Source organism: Oryctolagus cuniculus, chromosome 11 (genome assembly GCF_051225735.1).
Source record: "Oryctolagus cuniculus isolate XC-2025 breed Fujian yellow rabbit chromosome 11, ASM5122573v1, whole genome shotgun sequence".
In the NCBI taxonomy this organism is placed as follows: domain Eukaryota; kingdom Metazoa; phylum Chordata; class Mammalia; order Lagomorpha; family Leporidae; genus Oryctolagus; species Oryctolagus cuniculus.
The window spans coordinates 99,307,578-99,330,469 of NC_142877.1; the positions used below are offsets into that span (position 1 = coordinate 99,307,578).

The 22,892-nt window shown below is 43.9% G+C and overlaps 1 pseudogene; it reads left to right on the forward strand.

Moving 5' to 3' along the window:
- Positions 1-1,624: 1,624 nt before the first annotated feature.
- Positions 1,625-2,398, forward strand: LOC100349654 (nicotinamide/nicotinic acid mononucleotide adenylyltransferase 1 pseudogene; annotated as a pseudogene).
- The last annotated feature ends 20,494 nt before the right edge of the window (positions 2,399-22,892 follow it).

Genomic DNA, 22,892 nt, shown 5'->3' on the forward strand with positions numbered 1-22,892 from the left:
CATGCCATATAGGGGAAGGATCACTTCCATGTATTATGGTCAGAAAACAAATTGGCACATTTTAGGAGAGAAATCAGAAGTATCTAAATTATGCTTTAAAATATTGATCTCTTTTGATTTTTCTGGTTTTGCTCTAGGCCTTTACTCTTCAAAAATACTGAAATCTAGGTACAAAGATATTATTTGCAGCATTATTTGTGAATACATTGGGGGCAATCTGTATATGTCCAATAACAAGCAGGAGAATGTACTACATGAATGAAAACAAATTCATACTGTGGAATACTATTCAGGCTTTGAAAAAAAGTGAGGTGGGGGAAGGAGGTCTCCAATATAATCTTCAGTGAAATAACACAATGTACATAATAATAGTTAGCATTTACTGAGATTTTACCATGCCCTGTGTTGTGATTTGAGTATTAATTTTCTTTTTTTGTTTTTAAAGATTTATTTATTTATTTATGTGAAAATCAGAGTTACAGAAATTTCGAGAGAAGGAGAGGCAGAGAGAGAGAGAGAGAGAGAGAGGTCTTCCAACCACTGGTTCACTCCCCAGTTGGTCACAATAGTTGGAGCTGTGCTGATCCTTAAAGCCATGATCCAGGAGGCAGAAGCTTCCTCTAGGTCTTCCCATGTGGACGCAGGAGTCCAAGGACTTGGGCCATCTTCCACTGCTTTCCCAGGCCATAGCAGAGAGCTAGTTCGGAAGTGGAGCAGCCAGGTCTCCAACTGTTGCCCCACACAAGATGCTGGCACTGCAGGCAGCAGCTTTACCCACTAGCCACAGCGCTAGCTCCTGAGTATTCATTTTCACAAAAATGCTATGAGGTATGTACTAATATTATTATCATTTTAAGGATTAGAAAATTTTGATACTGAGATGTGCAGAAACTTGCAAAAGGCAATGTAGTTAGCAAGTGACAGAGCTCAGATTGGAATTTGGTAGTGTTGTGTGAAGTCCATGCTACCAGGTAATATGCCATACTGACTTCGCATTATGTGCTACCATTTTTGTTTTCTTTCTTTTTTTAATTAATTAATTTATTTGAAAGGCAAAGTTACAGAGAGGCAGAGGTAGAGAGAGAAAGAGGCCTTCCATCTGCTGGTTCACTCCCCAGATGGCCACAATGGCAGGAGATGGGCCGATCTGCAGCCAGGAGCTCCTTCTGGGTTTCCCATGTGGATGCAGGGCCCAAGGACTTGAGCCATCCTCTGTTGCTTTCCCAGGCCACAGCAGAGAGCTGGATAGGAAGTGGAGCAGCCAGGACTAGAACTGGCGCCCAAATGGAGTGCCAGCATTGCAGGCGGCGGCTTTACCTGCTGCGCCGGCCCCTTGTTTTCTTTTTAAAGATGTATTTTTAGCTCTGGGAGTGAATAAGGGTGCAGCCCTGATGTTCCCCTAGCTGCTGTGCCAGTCGCAGGTGGTCTCTAGGGGCAAAATTACAATTCCGAGAGGAAGCTACTTTTCCGGTCCACCTTAGAGAAGATTGTTGACTCGCTAGTCTAAATGGTTCCAGTAGCCGATCTTGCAAAAAACACTTCAACTGCAAAGAACTTCCTTTGTAAAATCAACAAGGGAGGTTCTGGAGGATTCCATTTAGATTGACAGCTTCAAAATCTTACCATGGCCAACTCAGAGAAGACCGAAGGGGTTCTCCTTGCTTTCGGTTCCTTCAATGCTATCACTAACATGCACCTCAAGTTGTTGGAGCTGGCCGGGGTCTCCATGAGTGAGACAGGAAAATATAAAATTGTCAGAGTAGATGATGCAAATAAGAAGGGGCTCATCCCTGCCCACCTCCGCGTTGCCATGGCAGAGCCGGCCACTAAGCATTCAGAATAGGTGGGAGTCATACCTGGAAAAGCCCTCAGAAAGAGCGAGTGGAGACCGTGGAGGTGCTAAGACACCATCAAGGGAAGCCAGCGGTGGCCGCTGTGATCAGCAGCAGAGCTCTCTGGTGCTGGCGAGGTCTGGGCGGAGAGCAAGTGGGCGCCACGAAGACCAAGTTCCATTCAGAAAATAACCCCTGAAGCCACAAGCAAAAGGTGTGCCAAAGGTGAAGCTGCTGTGTGGGGCAGATTTACTGGAGCCCTTTTGCGTTCCCAAATGTGGAAGAGTGAGGATAACGCCCACACTGTGGCTAAGGGCTCCGGTGTGTTATTGGAGCCGGAAATGACGCCCAGAGATTTATCTGTGAGTCTGATGTGCTGTGGAAGCACCGGAGCAGCACTCACCTGGTGAATGAGTGGATCGCTAACGACGTCACCCGCTCCTTGGACCAGATCTTGTCTGGCGTATATCGAAAAGCATGATGTGTATAGCTAGGACAGCGAAGACAGGAGTGTCCGGGTTGTCCTGGCTCCTCTACAAAGGAACACTGCGGGAGTGCAGTCCTAGAAAGTCTACAGCATGGTAATTTGAACTTCCCTTTTGGGATATGAAACCATCTGCATGTTAGTTACTGGGGAAAGGAATTGTGATCCTGCTATCCTAAGCTGAGGCTTAGAAGTTTAATGAAAATCAGGAGTAAATTAAAATCAGATTTTTTTTTCCTTTAAAAGAAAAGATTTATTTTTATTTATGTGAAAGGCAGTTACAGAGAGAGAGACAAAGAGAGAAGAAGTCTTCCATCTGCTGGTTCACTCCACAAATAGCCACCATGGTCGGGGCAGGGCCAGGCCAAAGCCAGGAACCAGGAGTTTCCTCTGGGTCTCCCACGTGGGTACAGGGGCCCAAGCACTTGGCTCATCAGGCACATTAGCAGGGAACTGGGTCCAAAGTGGAACAGCCTGAGCTCAAGCCAGGGACCATAAGGGATGTGGGAGCAGGCGGCAGATTTACCCTCTGTGCCCACCCCTTATTTTTGTGTCGTTTGCTGTGCTTACTTTAACAGCGGTGAAAAGACGCCCTAAAATGTAATAGTGGTTACCCCACCTAGTGGTGGTGCTTGAGGACACTTTTTCTTTTCAGATTGAGCTTTTTCAAAACTCATATTCTTTGCAAAATAATAGAATCTTAAGGTAAAGTTTGTGTGTTTGATGACATGTGTTGACACGTTGAACCTAAGAACGCACCTCATTCTGGCAAATACTTATGGAATGAATTGTCAATCTCTTCTATGGGACTCTTAACTCCTTAGGTCTGAGGTTTGTAATATCTAACAGATCCCAACTTTGCTGTAGCACTCCCACTGTGGGTGTGTGTATGTGTGTGTGTATCCACTAAATATAACTGTTGTTACTTCTTTATTGTCATATTTCCCCCTTCTCTTTACCACAGTCTTAAACATTTGCCTAACACTTTGTTTATGTTATTAACTTAGAGAACTCAAACACATCTTGCAATACATCTCATCAATAGAAGTTACCAAGGCGTGGCAGGAGAAAAACATTATGATCTTTACTCCTAATGAGGTGAAGTTAATAATAACTCATCTATAAATCATCTTTGGATTCTAAGCTATAAAATAACATTATTAAATTTTAGAACGTACAAGCTTCCCGTTGCTTTGGGAAACCACTTTTAATATAAACTGGTTGAAATCTAATGAGCACAGTGTTTTGGTTTGTTTGTTTGTTTGTTTTTAGAGAATGTTATATGTTGAAGACAAAGATTTTGCTTCCAATTAGAAGCACATCTTTCACATTTGAGAGAAATCTAGAGCCTTTGGAACATACTGTGACAATCCAGTGCACTTAGCAACTGAATGAGCGTGGGCTGTGAGTGAGCAGAGCCTACTGACATTAAGAAATCCATTTGCACAGAGCTGGTTTGAAATTTGCAGATTTTTTTCCAAGATATTGTGAAGAGGTGTTGAAACCACTAAGCAATTAGAAAATGACATGCATTTCACTGCTTGTACATTATTCTGTAGTTCAAACTTCCCTGCATATGTCTTCTGTTCAACTTTTTTTATATTCCAAGAGAATAACATGTAACCAAGAGAAAAACGCTGTCTCTTGTGTTTGTCTCTGATGAGCAGATGCTTTTGAAACTCCCTTTTTCAGGACTATTCTCTGTCGCTCCCCCTCTTCGTGGAGGAACGACACAGGACCCTGCACTGTTCTTTTGTCTGCTCGGCCCTCCCCGGGTTTGCTGCTGGTTCTTCCCAGGTTGGCTACCGTCCCTTCCACCTCCGTGGAAGGGCGGTTCCCCCTGCCACATTCCCTACTTCCGCGGGGGAGCGGCACACCACCGGCCGGCTCTCTCGGGGGCTGCACAGGTGTTCCTTCAGATAGATGTTCCCCTTAGATGTTCCCGGTGCATGTTATCTCTCTCCTCCTTTATAGTCCTTCCACCAATCCCAACTCTGCTACCCACACGCTGAGTACGCTGCTCTCCTCCAATCAGGAGAAGGTCCTACAGTTTATTGGTTGAACTGGAGGCAGCTGTGTAGAAGCTGGTTCTCCCTTCTCAGCGCCATATTGTGGGAGAGCAGATGCATAGAATAAGTCTTAATTCCAGTAACTTAGTCTAGTCCGAGTTGCTCCCAGTTGCTCCCCACAATTCTCTATTAAAGAGATGGACAACATAAGGTGCTCAGAGACTTGGGAAGCTAAGTTAGAGTAGACAAAAATCATACCTATGTTGTAATGTTGGATATCCCCTCGAATAACAGTAAGAAAGGGGCATGGAATTTTCTTATTAAGACATATTGAGGCCGGCACCGCGGCTCACAAGGCTAATCCTCTGCCTAGCGGCGCCGGCACACCAGGTTCTAGTCCCGGTCAGGGTGCCGGATTCTGTCCCAGTTGCCCCTCTTCCAGGCCAGCTCTCTGCTGTGGCCAGGGAATGCAGTGGAGGATGGCCCAAGTGCTTGGGCCCTGCACCCCATGGGAGACCAGGAGAAGTACCTGGCTCCTCGGATTAGCGTGGTGCGCCTGCTGCAGCGCGCCAGCCGCGCCGGCCATTGGAGGGTGAACCAACGGCAAAGGAAGACCTTTCTCTCTGTCTCTCTCTCTCACTGTCCACTCTGCCTGTCAAAAAAAGTAATAATAATAATAATAAAGATGTATTGAGGGGGCTGGCTCTGTGGTGCAGCGGGTTAACACCCTGGCCTGCAGCTCTGGCACCCCATATGGGTGCCGGTTCGAGACCCGGCAGCTCCACTTCTGATCCAGCTCTCTACTATGGCCTGGGATAGCAGTGGAAGATGGCCCAAGTCCTTGGGCCCCTGCACCCATGTGGGAGACCTGAAGGAAGCTCCTGGATCCTGGCTTTGGATAGGTGCAGCTTGGGCTGTTGCGGCCAATTGGGAAATGAACCAGAGGATGGAAGACCTCTCTCTCTCTCTCTCTCTCTCTCTCTCTCTTTCTCTGCCTCTCCTCTCTCTGTGTAACTCTGACTTTCAAGTAAATAAATAAATCTAAGAAAAAAAAGTCAAGTCATATCAGGTTCAGAAGTACAGTGTCCCAGTTACACACATCTAGAAAAAAAAAACCCAAAGACATAATGAGGTGCAGGTGTCTGGCTAAGTTTGGGAAAGAAGCCATTTGGGGTGCCTGCAATCCCACATCAGAATTCCTGGGAAGGAGGCCTGTCTCCCCTTCTGATCCAGCTTCCTCTAATGTACACCCTGGAAGGCAGTAATGATGGCTCAAGTTCTTGGGTGCCTGCCACCTGCATGGGAGATGAGGATAGAGTTCCTAGCTGCTGGCTTTGGCTTGGCTCAGCCCTGGCTGTTACAGGCACTTTGGGGAGTGAACCAGTAGAGAAGAGATCTCTCTCTGTCTCTATCTCTGTCTCCACCCCCACTCCTTGTCCAGTCTTTGCCTTTCAAATAAAATGAAAATACGTAAAAATTAAAATCCACTAGTATATACTATATAAAAAAGACATAATGAAGTGGAAGAAAGCTATGGTACCACTATTTCTGAACAAGGAAATGAAGTCAGACTTAACCTGTCTAAGAACGAATCAATTATAGTCCTCCCTGTCCAGTCAGTCTTTCGGTTCAGAGCATCAGAAAATAAATCTGATTTTTGTCCCATCTGCAAAGGTGAATGTATTATTAGGCTATTCAGGAACAAATGGCAATTGGTCCTCTAGAAGGGGTTAGAATCAGGACCAGAAGATTCTTACTAACATGGGCAATCCTCTCTGTCCAGCTTCTGTTTTCACTTTTCTGGGAAGTCTTGCTTTGTTCTCTGCAGACCAGCTTTCTCAGCTTCTCTTTACTTCAGATTCCCCAGGAGAAGGAATCTGATTGGTGCAGTGAGGTCAAGTGTTCATTCCTGACCCAATTAACCATGATTGGTGGTGAAGCCACACAGTCCACACAGCTGAGTGAGTGGAGAGCCCTTTTGGAATAAGGAAGGTTTACATGCATTGGTTATCTACCCGTGTGTTGTATAGTAGGTTCCTCAAGTCATCTCTTACATTCCTTGGGTATTAACACCACTAGGGATTGTTTTGGGTGCTCATGTTTGAATTCATTTTCAATTTTTCACATTTGTCATGCATGTTTTTTGTTCATTCACTCCATTTATTCATTCAGTAAGTATTTGTTGAGTGACTACTAAGTGTCAGACATTGTTTTAAGCATTTGGGATGTAACAACACACATACACACAGATACGTATATTCCCTGACTTCACTACCTTTTCACTATTTTTTTTAACTTTTTTTTGACAGGCAGAGTTAGACAGAGAGAGAAACAGAGAGAAAGGTCTTCCTTTTTCCATTGGTTCACCCACCAAGTGTCCGATACAGCTGGCGCGTTGTGGCTGGTGTGCTGCGCCGATCCAAAGCCAGGAGCCAGGTGCTTCTCCTGGTCTCCCACGGGGTGCAGGGCCCTAGCACTTGGGCCATCCTCCACTGCACTCCCGGGCCACAGCAGAGAGCTGCCCTGGAAGAGGGGCAACCGGGACAGAATCCGGCGCCCCAACCGGGACTAGAACCTGGGGTACTGGCGCCGCAGGCGGAGGATTAGCCAAGTGAGCCACAACTCCGGCCCTTTTCACTATTATTAATTCTTTGCTTTTCTAACTTCATACCCAGAAACTTGAAGAAAAATTCATATGTGCTAAGGAACTGGGGAAAATAAAGCTGGCACTTTTGTTGATAGTGTACCTGGTGAATTTAGCTCATGACACTGTGGAGAGGGTTTCCTATTAAGATGACGGGGGCCGACGCTGTGGCATAGTGGATAAAGCCTCCGCCTGCTGTGCCTGCATCCCATATGAGCGCTGGTTCAAGTCCCAGCTGCTCTACTTCCAATCCAGCTCTCTGCTATGGCCTGGGAAAACAGTAGAAGATGGCCCAAGTCCTTGGGCCCCTGTGCCCACATGGAAGACAAGGAAGAAGCTCCTGGATCCTGGCTTCGGATTGGTGCAGCTCCATTCATTGCAGCCATTTGGGGAGTGAACTAGCGGATGGAAGACCTCTCTTTTTCTCCTTGCCTTTCTGTAACTCTGCTTTTCAAATAAGCACATAAATCTTTAAAAAAAAAAGATGACATTGGAAATGTGTTATCGTGGATAAACAGGAATGTAAGACTTCACAGAGCTCCCAAAACAAATCTTCTGAAAAAATGAATTTGTCACCTTAACGATTACTTTTTTATATAGTTATTCAAAAATGGAATTGCTTTCTTAACCTCTTGCTTCAGTTGTTCACACTCAAATATTTTGTTAGCAAGCAATAAAAAAGTAACACTTACTGAAAACTTATTTTGGGCTAGGAACTGCTGTAAGAATTTTGCATATGTTAACTCACTTAATCTTCCCCAAAATATATGCATTAACTTTAAATTTATGCTCATGTATCAGGTCCCATCAGTTATTTAAATTTCATTTGATTCTGTTCTTATATTTCTTGCCTTCTGATTGCTTTGGTTTGGTTTTGCTTCTCTTTTTCTAGATTTTGAGATAGACGTTTGGATTGTTAACTAGACACTTCATTTTCTTAGTGTCAGCTTTTAGGGTTAGAAACTTAACCACCAGTTCTGCTGTGCCTGGGTGCCACATGTTTTGGTATGTTTCATTTTCACTTTTGTTTAGTTCAATGCATATTTGGTTTCATCCGACACTTCCTCTTTGACCAATGGATTATGTGGTAGAGTGTTTTTCAGTTGCCGATGTTTAGAGATGGTTCTGCTGTTTATTTCCACTGACTTGGGTTCATTGTGGTCAGAGAATTACCTCTTTAAATTTTCATTTTTTGAAATTTATTTATTTATTTTGCTTCAGGAGATGATCTGTTTTGATACATTTTATGTGAACATTCAAAAGGAATAGTACATTCTATACATGTAAAAAAAAGTCCACGTTGATTCATGGGATTGTTGAGTTTTTCTGTAAGTTGTTGATTTTTCTCTGTAGATAATCTAGTAGTTGTGGGGAGAGGGCTGTAGAAGTACTCAACTATAATTGTGGATTTTTTAGGTTTAGTTTAGTTCTATCAATTTTTGTTTCATTTCTTTTGCACCTCTGTCTCTTGGTCCATACATATTTACAATTTCTAGGTCTTTTTGGTGGGTTGACCCTTTATTATTTTGTAATATCTCTCTCTGAACCAGAGGATGGAAGATCTCTTTCTCTATCCTTCTCTCTCTCTCTCTTTCTCTGTTACTCTGCCTTTACAGTAAATAAAGTAAATTATTTTAAAAAAGATGAGAATTACCTGATTTGCAAACAAGGAGTGTTGAAGCAATCCAAAAACTCAGGCATATTTTCAGGATTGAAAGATAGGATTGTTTCTTGTCTCAATCTGGTAACAGACAAAATGTGTGGCACTTAACATCAGCCTCCTGACATAATCAAACTAAAAATGGGTTCTTATGTGTTTATATTCTTATCATGAATCATGGTAAAAAGTTTGGAAATCATTAAACTGAGGTTTTTTGATCAACCTGGAAAGCCAAACAAAAGGTTTTTTTTTTTTTTTTTTTAGATTTATTTATTTATTTGAAAGTCAGAGTTACATAGAGAGAGAAGGAGAGGCAAAGAGAGAGAGAGGTTTGTCCATCCGCTGGTTCACTCTCCAAATGGCCACAACGGCTGGAGCTGCGCCAATCAGAAGCCAGGAGCCAGGAACTTCTTCAGGTCTCCCATGTGTGTGAAGGGGCCCAAGGACTTGGGCCATCTTCTACTGTTTTCCCAGGCCATAGCAGAGAGCTGGATTGGAAGTGGAGCAGCCAGGACTTGAACCAGCGCCCATATGGGATGCTGGCACTGCAGGCAGCAGCTTTATCTGCTATGCCACAGCACCAGCCCCCAAATAAAAGTTTACACAGTTATTATATGACAGATCCAAGAACATCTCAGTGGGCCTCCAATCTGCCTCCTGCAGAAGCTTCTCCTTGGGAATGCTGGGTTGCAATGTCCTTGCATATTCCCCTTCCTTCCTGCCTTACAGGAAACTCATGGTTGCAGTCTTCAAGTTCATGTTTAATGAAGAAGGCTGGAGAGGGGAGAAGAAGGGAGAGTTAGAACATATACTCAAAGAAACACTGCCTATTCTGAAGGTCCATGGAGACTCTCAGGCTCAGAGTTCAGTGTTTAAAAAATGCACAAATAAGAAAGATATTTTCTGCCTTTGTAGAGATTCAGTAAATAAAGCAAATGGTTTATGGTCCAAGAATGTGCTTCTAAATATTTCCATCAAATGATGAAGTTAGTGGAAACTTTCTCTAATTAAAGAACATAGGAGTTTATTTTTAGTTTGTTGTACGGTTGTCATGTGCCTGTATCTTTATGCCCTACAGAATAAAAGCACACATATTATTGTTTTACAATGAAATGTATAGGTGTTCACTGCAGAAAAACTGGAAGAACACAGGAAAGAACACAGGAGAAGGCCTCCTTGAAATCCTAATTTTGTGCAATAACAAACTGCTAATAGTTTAATCTTTTTTTTCTTTCTTTTTTTTTGACAGGCAGAGTTAGACAGAGAGAAAGGTCTTCCTTTTCTGTTGGTTCACCCCCCAAATGGCTCTACGACTGGCACGCTGCACTGATCCAAAACCAGGAGCCAGGTGCTTCCTCCTGGTCTCCCATGCGGGTGCAGGGCCCAAGCACTTGGGCCATCTTCCACTGCCTTTCCGGGCCACAGCAGAGAGCTGGACTGGAAGAGGAGCAACCGGGACAGAATCCGGTGCCCCAACCGGGATTAGAACCCGGGGTGCCGGCGCCGCAGGCGGAGGATTAGCCAAGTGAGCCATGGCGCCGGCCAGTTTAATATTTCTAAATTAACATGACTGCATAATACAAGAAGCCTTTTCTTTGTCAAAAAAATTGAAAAATATATAGACAATTAAATATCTTATTTGATCCCCAGTTTCCATTTTCAGTTCTCCTTTAGGTGTAACCACTGTTAAAAACTTACTGAGTGTTTTTTCAGAAACTCTCAATACATATATTCCCACTCTTATTCTTGTTCTTGCTCTCTTCTCATCTCTCCCATAATATATACAAAGATGCATGCAAATAGTATCATTTTGTGATACTTCCTAGTTCATAAACATTAACCTGCTGTTCATACCATTCTGCATTTTTAATTTAAAAAAATCTTAAAAATATCTCATTTTGAAAAAAAAAGATCCCCTTGGCTGGTGCCGCAGCTCAATAGGCTAATCCGCCACCTGTGGCACCGGCAACCGGGTTCTAGTCCCAGTTGGGGCGCCGGATCCTGTCCCAGCTGCTCCTCTTCCAGTCCAGCTCTCTGCTGTGGCCAGGGAGTGCAGTGGAGGATGGCCCAAGTGCTTGGGCCCTGCACCTGCATGGGAGACCAGGGGAAGCACCTGGCTTCTGGCTTCGGATCAGCGCAGTGTGCTGGCCGCAGCGGCCATTGTGGGGTGAACCAACAGAAAAAGTAAGGCCGTTCTCTCTCACTATCCACTCTGCCTGTCCAAAAAAAAAAAAAAAAAAAAAAAATCCCCTACATTCCTTTAGAATACTGGCTGGTGTTTAGTATTATGGATAAATGAGTTTATCTACACATGACTCTATTGATATGCTGTTGAATGGTTTCTAATGTTTTACTATCATTAAGTAAGTAATGTAAGCAATGAACATCTGCTGCATATACATTTTATGCATATGTGTGCATGATTATCTCAAGTTGATTTCAAGAAATGAAATTCCTGATTCTTTTTTTTTTAAACTTTTATTTAATGAATATAAATTTCCAAAGTACGACTTATGGATTACAATGGCTTCCCCCCCATACCGTCCTTCCCACCCACAACCCTCCCCTTTCCCACTCCCTCTCCCCTTCCATTCACATCAAGATTCATTTTCGATTATCTTAATATACAGAAGATCAGCTTAGTATACATTAAGTAAGGATTTCAACAGTTTGCTCCCACACAGAAACATAAAGTGAAAAATAATAGATGATTTTTTTTTAAATGATGATGAAATCAGAGCAGACCTATTGTCATGTTTAATCCCAGTGAGAGTCAAGTTGGGAATTGATAATTTCTTTTTTTTTTTTTTACAGAGGATCAGTTTAGTATGCATTAAGTAAAGATTTCAACAGTTTGCACCCCCATAGAAACACAAAGTGAAATATATTGTTTGAGTACTCGTTATAGCATTAAATCTCAATGTACAGCACATTAAGGATAGAGATCCTACACGAGGAGTAAGTGCACAGTGACTCCTGTTGTTGACTTTACCAATTGACACTCCTGTCTATGGCATCAGTAATCTCCCTATGCTCCAGTCATGAGTTTCCAAGGCTATGGAAGCCCTCTGAGTTCTCCGACTCTTATCTTGTTTAGACAAGGTCATAGTCAAAGTGGAGGTTCTCTCCTCCCTTCAGAGAAAGGTACCTCCTTCTTTGATGACCTGTTCTTTCCACTGGGATCTCACTCGCAGAGATCTTTTGCCAGAGTGTCTTGGCTTTCCATGCCTGAAATACTCTCATGAGCTTTTCAGCCAGCTCCAAATGCCTTTAGGGCTGATTCTGAGGCCAGAGTGCTATTTAGGACATCTGCCATTCTATGAGTCTGCTGAGTATCTCACTTCCCATGTTGGATCACTCTCCCCTTTATTTACTCCACTGGTTAGCGTTAGCAGGTACTAGACTTGTCTATGTGCTCCCTTTGACTCCCAGTCCCTCCACCATGACCAACTGTGAACTGAAACTGATCACGTGGAACAGTGAGATGGCATTGGTACATGCCACCTCGATGGGATTGAATTGGAATCCCCTGGTGTGCTTCCAACTCCACCACTTGGGGCAAGTCAGCCTGAGCATGTCCCAAATTATACATCTCTTCCCTCTCCCATTCCTGATTCTTATTAGTTAGAATAGAAGTTTGGGCCGGCGCCGCGGCTCACTAGGCTAATCCTCCGCCTAGCGGCGCCGGCACCCCGGGTTCTAGTCTCGGTCGGGGTGCCGGATTCTGTCCCGGTTGCCCCTCTTCCAGGCCAGCCCCCTGCTGTGGCCAGGGAGTGCAGTGGAGGATGGCCCAGGTGCTTGGGCCCTGCACCCCATGGGAGACCAGGAAAAGCACCTGGCTCCTGGCTCCTGCCATTGGATCAGTGCGGTGCGCCGGCCGCAGCGCACCGGTGCGGCGGCCATTGGAGGGTGAACCAATGGCAAAGGAAGACCTTTCTCTCTGTCTCTCTCTCTCACTGTCCACTCTGCCTGTCCAAAAAAAAAAAAAAAAAAAAAAAAAAAAGAATAGAAGTTTGGTAACTCAACAAAATGGAAGCTCATTTTTGTCTCACGTAATAATTTGGATGCAAGCATTGTAGGACCAGTATTGTGGCTTTGCAATGTTTAGAATCCAGGCTCTTTGCATCTTGCTGCTCTGCCTCCATTTTTTAAAAAGATTTTATTTATTTATTTGAAAGTCAGAGTTACATGGGGAGGGGGGAGAGAGGTCTTCCATCTGCTGGTTCACTCTCCAATTGGCCAAAATGGTTGGAGCTGTGCCCATCCAAAGCCAGGAGCCAGGAGCTTCTTCCAGGTCTCCCATGCTGGTGCAGGGGCCCAAGAAGACTTGGGCCATCTTCTACTGCTTTCCCAGGCCATAGCAGGGAGCTGGATTGGAAGTGGAGCAGCTAGGACTTGAACCTGACGCCCTTATGGGATGCCAGTGCTGCAGGCGGCAGCTTTACCCTCTATGCCACAGCACTGGCTCCTTCTTTACCTCCCTTAAGGTCTTGTTAGATACGCTCCATGCACTGCCGAGGATTTTCTGTCTTCACCTACATACTGTGCCCTCAGCTATGGCTGTGTTCCAGCAGCTGCCGTGGTGACTGCCTCCAGGCTGGCCTCTTTGTTTCCACCACATGAGGCCACTCTCTGAAGTTTCTTTCTCCTTCTTCCACTTTTGAGCTATGATGAAACAATCTATCATAAGGCATGAAATTTGGCACCCCACAGCTGCTTGTGGGGCCAGGTGATCCCACCTAGGAGTGCAGAGTTGGTCCTTCATTGGGACAAAGACAACAGGTATGTGTTCTCTGTACCCTCCCTCTTACGGACTACTCTAAGACATGAATCCATGTGGCCTGTGTGAGATATCCCACACGTCTGAGGAACTGGCTGTATTTCTTCGTGATGCATTGGCCAGCATTTTATCCTGTTTCCTTCCCATCTGTCCCTTATTTATTTTTCCATGGGAATTACACTACCAAAGAAAGCCTTAGCACATAAGTGTTTGCTTCAAACTCTGCTTTAGGAAACACAGGTAAACACAATAGAAGTGAGGTATAGGAGCAGGTGTAGTAGTGCAGCAGTTAAGACATCCCGTGAAAGGCTGCATCCCATATGGGAGTGCCTGGGTTCTAATCTCTGCTGCACTTGTCTCTCCATCCCAGCAACCTGTTAATGTGTAACCTGGGAGGCAGCAGATGATGGCCCAGTTAGTTGGATCCCTTCCTTCCACTTGAGAGACCCATGTGCAAGACCACAATGGGGTTCCTGGCTCCTGGCTTTGGCCTGACCAAGCCTTCGCTGTTGTGGGCATTTGGGGACTGAACCAGTGGATGAAAGATATCTTTATCTTTCCTTCCCTTTCTCCATCTTTCTCATGCTGTGTGTATGTGTGTGTTTGTGTGTGTGTGTTTGTGTATGTGTGTGTGTGTGTTTATTGCTCTGCCTTTCAAATAATTGTTTTAAAAGTGTTGTGTGAAAAGGATCCTCAGAATAGGGTTTAAAAGTTGAAACCCTAGCTGTCTGAGGGCAATGGGGACATACTTTATTGTCTTAACAACAGCTAATTGAAAAGTCAAGCATTGTTCTGAAAGACAGAGTATAGTTGTTACAGCTTGAGACTACAGCATACAAGATTTTGCTGAAAACCTGGCCCAGAATCCAGTTCTATAGCAAAGATTCCAAGAAAAGATTGGGGTCCAGAGACCTGCAATGGAGACATTTCTGTAGACAAGTCTGAGAATCTTGAGCTCCTAAATTCCCCTAACCCCTTAGGCTGGCAGAAATAGCCCCTAACCACTTGCCAGAGGAAAACGTCTCTGCTTGCCCGAGGGAACATCCAGTCACCTAATCTGAAACAGGTGCCTTTCAGGATGAGGCTTGTTTTCCTCCAGATATGCCCCCAACACACGTTGTTGCCTCCTGGCTGAAAAGCACAGTCAGGTCTCAGCACAGCCTGAGCAGGAAATGACTAGCTTTGCTCTGAGAAGAAAGGGAGTGCACGCCAAAGGAATGGCAGGATCTGGCGAATAAGCAGTAGCTGAAACTGGGGGGGGGGGGGGATTTGTGCAAGTGTATCTTGAGTACAGTAGGCCCCTGTTCACCACAGTTTTGCTTAGTTCCCCCAGGTGTACTATAGCCTGAAAATATTAAATGGAAAATTCCAGAAATAAGCACTCTAAGGTTTTTCAAAAAGACTTCTTTATTTGAAAGGCAGAGCAACAAACAGAAGGGCAGATACAAAGACAGATACCACCCCTCCACACACACACACCCAGAGACATCGAGCTTCCATTTCCTGGTTCACTCCTCAAACAGCCACAATAGCCAGATCGGGGCCAGACCAAAGCCAGGAGCCAGGAACTCCATTCTAGTTTCCCACCTGGGTGGCAGGGGCCCAAGTACTTGAGCCATCATCTGCTGCCTTCCTGGGTGCATTAGTAGGAAGCTGGATTGGAAGCGGGATATCCAGGATTCCAACCTAGACTCTGATATGGATGTTGGCATGGCAAGTGATGACTTAACCTGCTGCACCACAAGGCCAGCCACCAACTCTGTAAGTTCTAAATAGCTTTTATTATAGCATATTGTTATAATTGTCCCATTCTATTATCACTTACTAATTTCTTGTGTAATTTATAAATTAAACTTTGTCATATGTATGTATGGATAGGGAAAAAAAAACAATACATATGAAAGGGTTTAATACTATTCATGGTTTTGGGTATCCACTGGGAATGTTGGCTATTTAAGCACTCCCTGCCCAGGAGAGAAGGGAGGACCATTGTATGTTAGATCAGGAGCACAGACTACCAAAACACAGGTGCAGAATGTATTATAAAGGGGGAAACTCACCCATGATTCAGGACTCCTAGAAACTTAATGAGATGGCTTCTTGATAATGTTCTACATCAAGTGAAGTGCATATGGTGGAACTTCCGTAGTATCCTAACAGATTCCAGAAGATCAGGGAGGCGAGACTGTCAGACCACATTCCTAACGTATGTCCTAAGAAGCCACTACCTGGCCTCCTTTCCTGCAATGGCCCAGAGGATATTCCCTTCCCTGAGGGTACAAGGAGTGTTCCAACGTGAGAGTACCAGCATCTTTGGAGAAGTTTCTGTCTTCTGTAGGTCTGGGTTGAGAGTGGGGGATTCTGCCATGAAATTTAGCTTCACAGTGTTAGTAGGGAAGGAGTTCCAGAGTGGCAGAGGCAAGGGAATAGTAGCTTAACAAAGGCTGGCTGACGTAAGGGCCATAATGGACAGCCAGACCAGAGTGACAGCCAGATTGCCCTTATCTGTAGGGGTATCTGACGTTGGCTAATGGATCATGGTGTTACAGGGGCAGGATGTATGAGCAAGCAACGAAAGTATTGCTCCATGAGTATCATTAGGAAACGCAAGAACTGGTTGCGGAAGTCTGTTTTTAGTTGATGCAATGGAAAATCATGGCTCTTCATTTAGTTTCCAGATGTCAGTTCACAAACTCAGAACCCTTGATTAAAGGGTTAGCAGATCCCTTATACTACACCTCTAACCTGTGGCATGAGAGCTGTTACAAGTGGAAAGGCTAAGTGGAAGGATCTGAAACCACTCGCACCAAAGTATTCAAATAGAAGCAATATTGCACTCTAGAAGGGATTTCAGGTATTTGTTCAAGCATTAAAGTTTTGGGAGATGCAGTGCTATACGCAGTCACAACTGCACCACTAGTGAGCATTTGAGGTTTGGGAAGCATCTGTCACTGTGACCTGGATGATGTTACTGTTCTCCGTTTTATATCCAGACTACACGGGCTTCCCTTGGTGTCCTGTGATACATGTGCCTGTTAATTCAACCAACCTGTATCTTTATCTGAGCTTTCCATCAACCCAAGTCTTCAATTGAAATTAATCAAGACAGTACTCACACAGATACTACAAATGTTTTTCCTAGTGTGTGGCTTCTTTTTTCACTTTTGTTATCTTTCATTTCTCCAAAAGTTTATCTTAGTGTTTTTGGCTTAATTAATACATACACTTTGCTCTTTATCTTTTATTTTTGGAGCTTTTAGAGAAGCCTTTTCACCAAGACTGTAAATATAATACACTAGAATTTCCTTTGTATTTTTCAATATATATGGGATATTATATATAATATAATTGTTATATAAATTACTCATTACTCCTTAATTCTCTCTTTGTTTTGTTGGTTAGGGTTTGACTTCCTACTGATTCTGCCTCAATATCTATACAATATATTTCTTTTTTTAAAAATTTATTTGACAGATAGAGTTAGACAGTGAGAGAGGGAGAAAGAGAGAAAGGTCTTCCTTCCGTTGGTTCACCCCCCAAATGGCCGCTACAGCCAGAGCTATGCCAACACTGCAGGCGGAGGATTAACCAAGTGAGCCACGGCACCAGCCCCCAATATATTTCTGTCTTGTTGACTCTATATAATATTGTGGTGATCTGTGTAGCTGAGATAAAATATAACTAATTTCAATCCAATTCATCTTTCATTCTGCCACAATAATTTCTTTTCTAAAATACATAAAATATAGAATGGCTCATATAGTTTTTTGCTTAGGGACTTACAATGGTTCCCAACTAAGTAATTATATTAACAAATATGTATCTAGCAATAGCTATATACCTGGTACTGTTTTATGGATTTTATATAAATTAACTCACTTAAGTGTAAACAAAACAAAACTATGAGGTAGGTGGTATTATTTCATGTCCATTTTATAGATGAAGAAAACAAGCCACAATGAAGTTGAATAACTTGTAAGAGCCAGGGGTTCAAACTATGCTTTCTGGCCACAGAATTTGGCCTTTTAAAAAATATGTACTTATTTATTTGAAAGGGAGAGTTTCAGAGTGATGGGGTGGGGGTGGGGGGATCTTCCATCCACTGGTTCATGCCCCAAATGGCCACAATGGCCAGGGCTGGGCCAGGCCAAAGCCAGGAGCCTGGAACTCCATATGGGTCACCCACATGGGTGGCAGGGGCCCAAGTGCTGGGGCCATTTTCTGTTGCTTTCCCATGCACATTAACAGGTAGCTGGATCAGAAGTGGATTGGGGGACTGGCACTGTGGCATAGGGGGTGAAGCTGCCACCTGCAGTGCTGGCATCCCATATGGGCGCCAGTTCAAGTCCCGGCTGCTCCTCTTCTGATACAGCTCTCTGCTGTGGCCTGGGAAAGCAGTAGAAGATGGCCCAAGTCCTTGCACTCCTGCACCCGCGTGAAAGACCCAAAGGAAACTCCTGGCTGCAGATTGGCCCAGCTCCAGCCATTGCGGTCAATGGGGAGTGAGCCAGGGGATGGAAGACTTCTCTCTCTCTCCATGCCTCTCCTTCTCTCTCTGTGTAACTCTGACTTTCAAATAAATAAATAAATAATTAAAAAAATGAAGTGGGTCGGGACTTGAACCAGTACTCACATGGGGTAGGTGCTAGTTTTGCAGGTGGCAGCTTAATCCACTGTGCCACACCACTGGCCCCCAGAATGTGGGAGGGCCAAATTCTTTTAACTTCAACATTACACGAATGTTCTTGATTCATGATAGAGTTATGTTCCAGTGAAATAAGTTGAAAATATTCTAAATTAAAAATGCTTTTAATATACCTAATTGATTAAATATCACACCTTAGCCTAGCCTTGTTGAACGGCTCACAGCCACTGCTGGGCTCGGAGCAGGAAAGCTGCCCTGCTTCTTTCCCCTCCCCATCCCATACAGAGTGCCATACTTGGCAGGGAAAAGTCACACCATGCACCTCTGCTCTCCTGCTTGCATTATAGCCAGAGTCAGGGCAATGTGTGGGGTAAAGGACAGATCCCCTGCATCCTGCAACTGTGCGAGTTTTTGGGCATTAACTCCAGAGCTACGCCCATGCACTGCATGTGACCAAGGGGGAGTCACCTTAGCTTGCAAGAGCTAACACCAGAAGCAGTCCCTAAAAAAATCCACTCCCACCCTAGGAGATCTGGGTAATGACCTCGCTATACCCCACAACACCAGGACTGTACAAGTTCTAAATTTCTTGGTACTGCTGGAATCTGTCTGGTGGAACTCGGGAAGAACCCACCTGCAATCCACCTCTCTGGACTCATACCCTCCAGAGTAAAATCTCTTGTATACTTTTTTTAAGATTTTATTTTATTTATTTGAAAGAGTAACAGAGAGAGGTAGAGACAGAGAGAGAGGACTTCCATCTGCTGGTTCACTCCCCAGATGGCCGCAATGGCCAGAGCTGTCCCGATCCAAAGCCAGGAGCCAGGAGCCAGGAGCTTCCTCTGGGTCTCCCATGTGGGCGCAGTGGCCCAAGGACTTGGGCCATCTTCCACTGCTTTGCCAGGCCATAGCAGAGAGCTGGATTGGAAGAGGAGAGCCAGAACTAGAACTGGCGCACATACGGGAAGCCGGCACTTCAGGCCAGGGCTTTAACCCAATGTGCCACAGCACCAGCCCCTCTTGTATACCTTGTAGTCACTCTGTAGGACTGGATCAGGGTCCAGTTCACATCACCTACTCCTAGAACTAGAGCTGTTGGTATTATAAGCCACAGCACCAGCTGGACTCTCCTAGCAGGACCTGAGGAAGGATCCATCTGTATCATACGTCATGCTTAAGTAGATTTATTCCAGAAATGCAAGGATGGTTCAACATTCACAAACCAATAAACATCATAAATCATATCAATAAAATAAAGAACAAAAACCATGTGGTCATCTCAATAGATGCAGAGAAAGCATTTGATAAGATTCAACACCTTTTCATGATAAAAACCCTCCACAAATTAGGTATAGAAGGAACATTTCTTAAAATTATATAGGCTATATATCACAAACAGCCAAAATCATACTGAATGGGGACAAACTGAAAGCATTTCCCCTCAGATCTAGAGCAAAACAAGATGCCCACTTTCACCACTCTTATTTAACATAGTACTGGAAGTTTTAGCAGGAGCAATTAGGGAGGAGAAAGAAATAAGGGACATTAAAATTGGAAAAGAGGCCGGCGCCGTGGCTCAATAGGCTAATCCTCCACCTTGCGGCGCCGGCACACCGGGTTCTAGTCCCGGTTGGGGCGCCGGATTCTGTCCCGGTTGCCCCTCTTCCAGGCCAGCTCTCTGCTATGGCCAGGGAGTGCAGTGGAGGATGGCCCAGGTGCTTGGGCCCTGCACCCCATGGGAGACCAGGAAAAGCACCTGGCTCCTGGCTCCTGCCAGGATCAGCGCGGTGCGCCGGCTGCAGCGGCGGCCATTGGAGGGTGAACCAACGGCAAAGGAAGACCTTTCTCTCTGTCTCTCTCTCTCACTGTCCACTCTGCCTGTCAAAAAAAAAAAAAAAAAAAAAATTGGAAAAGAGGAAGTGAAATTACCCATATTTGCAGATGACATGATGTACATGGAAAAACCTAAACACTCCACCAAAAAGCTGTTAGAATTGATGAGCCGGTTCAATTGTTGCAGGTTACAAAATAAATACACAAAAAAGTAGCTTTTTTATATGCTAATGATAAACTCACAGAAAGAGAAATCAAGAAAGAAATCCCATTCACAATATCCACAAAAAATTAAATATTTAGAATAAAGTTAACCAAAGAAGTGAATCTCTACCATGAAAATTATCAAACATTGATGAAAGAAATCACCAAGGGGACACACACACACACACACACACAATGGAAATATATTCCTTGCTCATGGATTGGAAGAATCAATATTGTTAAAATCTCTATCAAAATACCAATACTGTTCTTTACAGGGTTAGGAAAAACAAACCTAAAATTCATATGGAATCACATATGAATAACCAAAGCAATCCTGAGCAAGAAAAACCAAGCTGGAAGCATCATAATACCTGATTTCAAAGCATACTGCAAATCTATAGTAATTAAAACAGCTTGGTATTGCTGGCGCCTTGGCTCACTAGGCTAATCCTCCGCCTGCGGCGCCAGCACACCAGGTTCTAGTCCCGGTCGGGGCGCCAGATTCTGTCCCGGTTGCCCCTCTTCCAAGCCAGCTCTCTACTGTGGCCCGGGAGTGCAGTGGAGGATGGCCCAAGTGCTTGGACCCTGCACCTGCATGGGAGACCAGGAAAAGCACCTGGCTCCTGGCTTCGGATCAGCGCAGTGTGCTGGCCGTGGTGGCCATTGGAGGGTGAACCACGGAAAAAGGAAGACCTTTCTCTCTGTCTCTCTCTTTCACTGTCCACTCTGCCTGTCAAAAAATTAAAAAAAAAAAAAAAAAAAAAGCTTGGTACTGGCGTAAAAACTGATACATAGGTCGAAGGAACAGAATAGAGAGCCCAGAAGTTAATCCAAGTACATACGATCAACTGGTTTTTGACAAAAGTGCTCAGACCATACAGTGAAGAAGGATAAACTTTTCAACAAATGGTGCTGGCAAAACTGCATGTATATGTATATAGAAGAATGAAGTTAGATCCATATCTCTCACTACATACAAAAATAAACTCAAGATGGATCAAAGACCTAAATTCAAGACCCGAGACTATGAAGTTGCTGGAAGAAAATGTAGGGGAAACATACCAAGACATTGGTACAGAGGATGACTTCTTGAACAAGACCCTCCAAGCACAAGTAACGAAAGCAAAACTAAAGAAATGGGACTGTACATCAACCTCAAAAGCTTTTGCACAGCAAAGAGAATGATCAATAGAGTGAAGAGACATCCAGCAGAGTGGGAAAAAATATTTGCAAACCCACCTACCTGACAAAGGATGACTATCCCAAATATATCAGCAACTTAAAAAACTCAACAACAAAACAACCAATCTAGTTGAGGAATGGGCAAAGGACTTCAATAGACAGTTCTCAAAAGAAGAAATACAAATGGACAACAAAATGTATGAAGAAATGCTCACCATCACTAGCCATCAGAGAAATGCAAATCAAAACCACCATGAGCTATCTCCTCCCTCCTGACTGAATGGCTAAAATCCAAATCACAGAGAGTAACAAATGCTAGCGAGGATGTGGACAAAGGGGAACCCATATACACTCTTGGTGGAAATGTAAATTAGTGAAGCCATTGTGGAAAACAGACTGGAGATTTCTGAAAAACCAGAAATAGACTTGCATATGATACAGCAATCTCACTACTGGGTATATACCCAAAAAACTTGAACACAAAGTGTCAAAGGGATATCTGTATCACCATGTTTATAGTGGCACTGTTCACAAAAGCCAAAATGTGCAACCAACCAAGGTATCCATCAACAGATGAATGGATAAAGAAAATACACATGCACAATAGAATATTTATTCTACTATAAAAAAGAATGAATATGCCATTTGCAGCAAACAACTGGAGGACATCATGTTGACTGAGATAAGCTGCACCCAGAAAGACAAATATTACATGTTGTCCCTTATATGTGGGAACTAAATATTAAAAAACAAAAAAGAAAGAATAAAGAAATATCCATGTATATCAGTAGTGCTGCAAATATAATTTTGTAAAACATTGTTTAATAGTGTTGTCAAACCAATAGCTTGGTCGGCGCCGCGGCTCACTAGGCTAATCCTCCACCTAGCAGCGCCAGCACACCGGGTTCTAGTCCCGGTCGGGGCGCCGGAATCTGTCCCAGTTGCCCCTCTTCCAGGCCAGCTCTCTGCTATGGCCCAGGAGTGCAGTGGAGGATGGCCCAAGTGCTTGGGCCCTACACCCACATGGGAGACCAGGAGAAGCACCTGGCTCCTGGCTTCGGATCAGCGTGGTGTGCTGGCCGCAGCGCGCTGCCAGCTGCGGCCATTGGAGGGTACACCAACGGCAAAAGGAAGACCTTTCTCTCTGTCTCTCTCTTTCACTGTCCACTCTGTCTGTCAAAAAAAAAAAAATAAATAAAATAAAATAAAATAAAATAAAAACCAATAGCTACAAATCCTATACTGCTACAGTTTTATTGATCTGTGATTATTCTAAAATTTACTGTGTATGAGTGAAATCATTTTTCCATTCAATTATTATTTATAGCCATTGTCTATATTTCCACTAAACTAGGGTCTTTTTGCTTTTTACTTGTTAAGCTTCTTATTTAGTGAAGTATTAAGCCTTTTTACTGTAATGTCATTTTACTGTATGTACATTTATGTAATGTACATTTTACTGTAATGTCATTTATGTTCCCTCAAAAACTATAAAAAGTAGGAAGGGAGAAAGGAAAAGGCTTGCGGAGTGGGAGGGAGGGAGAAAGGGAAGGAGGAAGGGATTATGTTCTAGAATTGTACCTACAAATCACATTGAATCTGTTAAAAAACTAATT